Genomic DNA, 2,593 nt, shown 5'->3' on the forward strand with positions numbered 1-2,593 from the left:
TATATATACTTTAAACGGAACAGTAGTAATGTTTGTATATTGTGTTCATTATTCCAGGTGTACGGTATCGATGGATTCTATCGTGAGAATTACACAGAATCAGATTAAAGATGTAGAAGGTACTTATTCAATTCCATTACTAATGTACGTTAACAGCAATAATAATAGATATGCAACAATATTATATTGTTTTAATAATAGATACGGTAAACTAAATAATAAAAAGCAGATAAGTTTTAATTACATGCAGAAAACTTGTATCTGCATATAGCCTAGTGGGGGGATTTGGGGTTGCTGAAAAGACCAAAACACAGTGAGACAGTGCTATCATAAACACTGCAGATTCCAGAACCAATAATAACAAGATAGAGTTCTCAGCGATTTCTGCGTGCACATTTTGTAACAACGCAACGTGGGCGTCCTCTCGCAGTTACGATTACATTTCAACTTTGACATCTATGATCTTCGTCACCAAAACAAAACATTGGCGAGCCACAAACTAACGCGATAGGATATATTAAAAATCCCATAATTGAATTGTCCTCATAAACAGAATAAATAAAAGAAAGTTTATACAACATCAGTGTTATAAAGCTAATACGCACGCACGCACGCTTGGTAACAACATGGCGCCATGTGCCAAGTTGGCCAAACTCTCTCTATCTACGGCTCTGATAATAAGATCCGTGTCCAGAACCCAAACATAGGCTAGTAGTGAGGTAATGTGGATATGAGGAATTCCCGGAAACATATACAGCTGACTGAGAAATAAGAATGCCCTCCCATTTCCTGGAGAAAAAAAATGCCCGCGCTTCTCTATGAGTATCCTATTCCCGTCAAGTAATTTACAAGTGTCACAAATAATTATAATTTGTACCGAGAGAGGGAATTGGCATTATGTGTGGTATCGTGGGTAGGGGTCCTTAGATCAAGGAAAGAATGTAATAACCACCACATAAATAGAGAGAAAAAATATTTCCCGACCACTAGGACTACTACCGATAGCAGTGTTACGGATGATATTATGGAGTGTTTGTTAGTGTTGAAGTTTTGAAGGTGCTAGTTGTTGTAATATTAATTTTATATAATCCTTAATTACGTTTTCTCTCTATATAATTTCAGTTCATGGAGAAAAACACCGAAACGTAACGGCATACTGACAACGAAAGAGTAAATACATATTATAGCGATTTGGGATTATTAATTTTCGCGCAGGTAAAGGGGCTAATGTAGACATATTATTGATGTACCATTAAACTGTAATTGTGACGTAGCGTGAAATAGTTATTAATGTAGGCAATTTTATATACAGTACTGTACTTGGATACCCATTTATATTGTAGCCTATGTTTTGTAGTGTACAGTAATTTGGCAGACTTGATTGTCTTACTTTGATTACAATTTCACCTGTTTTTTAATGTTTTTAATATATTTACATGTCACCTGTATTGATGGTGAAGGATATGGTTGAGCATAATTTATAGATAAGAATAAGAAAAGCTAGTAGCTTGTTGGGAGTGTAAGGGGTTGTTAGAAATTGTTTACAGATGAGTTTTGCTTACAATACTTGTGAAATATCGCGAGGACTTTTTCTACATAGTCTTGTAGTACTGAGCACGCATCTATAGAGAAAGAAATCAGCGCACAGCGCTCACAATAGAAATTTAAGATGTGTATAAGAGACAGGCCTAGTATGTATTAATCAGGGGTGGAGGTGGGATAAATTTAACCAAAAGTTTAGAGAGACACCTCTTGTCTGAACTGGCGCCATATTAATTGTCGGAGAGCGTCTCGTAGCTAGGATACACTCTCTAACCGAAAGGCATGACCTCTGACCTAAACCATATTACTCCGCATGTACAGATAGGCGTAAGGTGCCTGCGCTAATATAATATTAATTAAATCTTATTTATTTAATGACTTATTATATTAGACTTCGGCTTGTTGAACTCGGTTGGGGCCAGGAAGGAACCAGACATAGAAACGACAAACGCAGTAATTGGTTTCCATGGCCCTTTATTTCACGACAAGTAATCAATAACAATCTGCCCCAAATTGGGCCCAATATGGGGGAAAACAAAACACTCACATTTTAGCTTCCTGAAGCTAAAATCAACCCCCATAAGAAACAAGCCGATGTCAATAACCAGAGTACCTCTCTGACAAGAACAAGTACATAATATAATATAATGTCCAAATTGATTTGTCACCTCAAGTCCAAGTCTAAACCGAACATCAATACAACAAAATGGATTTGTAACTTCAAGTTCAAACCCCGAAATTTATGAAAATGTAAACAACATGAATCGTAACCTCAAGTCCGAATCATTTACTTATCATTGAGTTCTAACAAGAACAATACACAATAACCTATAACCGACCGGATTCGTAACCTCAAGTCTGAATCTCAGTAAGTTAATAATAGCAGAAAAATATAAGCCGCAAGCATGCATCTCACCTCCCTATACAGGATTATTACCAACCACCTTGAATATAGATGGCAACAGGATATAGCGTTTAAACACATTAGATCTCCATCTACCCATGTGTTGGATATCTTCGTCCGAAAAGCCCAACGGTGCAGCAACGCTTG

At 36.7% G+C, this 2,593-nt stretch overlaps 1 long non-coding RNA gene across 2 annotated transcripts in view; it reads left to right on the forward strand.

Annotated features, from left to right (window-relative positions):
- Positions 1–1,661, forward strand: part of LOC117117069 — a 3,859-nt gene extending 2,198 nt beyond the window's left edge. The window contains exons 4-5 of one of the 2 annotated variants that reach the window (XR_004446853.1): positions 58–119; positions 1,123–1,661. This is a non-coding gene — a long non-coding RNA (uncharacterized LOC117117069). The remainder of the gene's footprint in view (positions 1–57; positions 120–1,122) is intronic. The other variant, XR_004446852.1, reaches the window with a different exon arrangement.
- The last annotated feature ends 932 nt before the right edge of the window (positions 1,662–2,593 follow it).

This window comes from Anneissia japonica, unplaced genomic scaffold (genome assembly GCF_011630105.1).
Source record: "Anneissia japonica isolate Jap-2015-1 unplaced genomic scaffold, ASM1163010v1 scaffold288094_len592898_cov174, whole genome shotgun sequence".
Classification (NCBI taxonomy): domain Eukaryota; kingdom Metazoa; phylum Echinodermata; class Crinoidea; order Comatulida; family Comatulidae; genus Anneissia; species Anneissia japonica.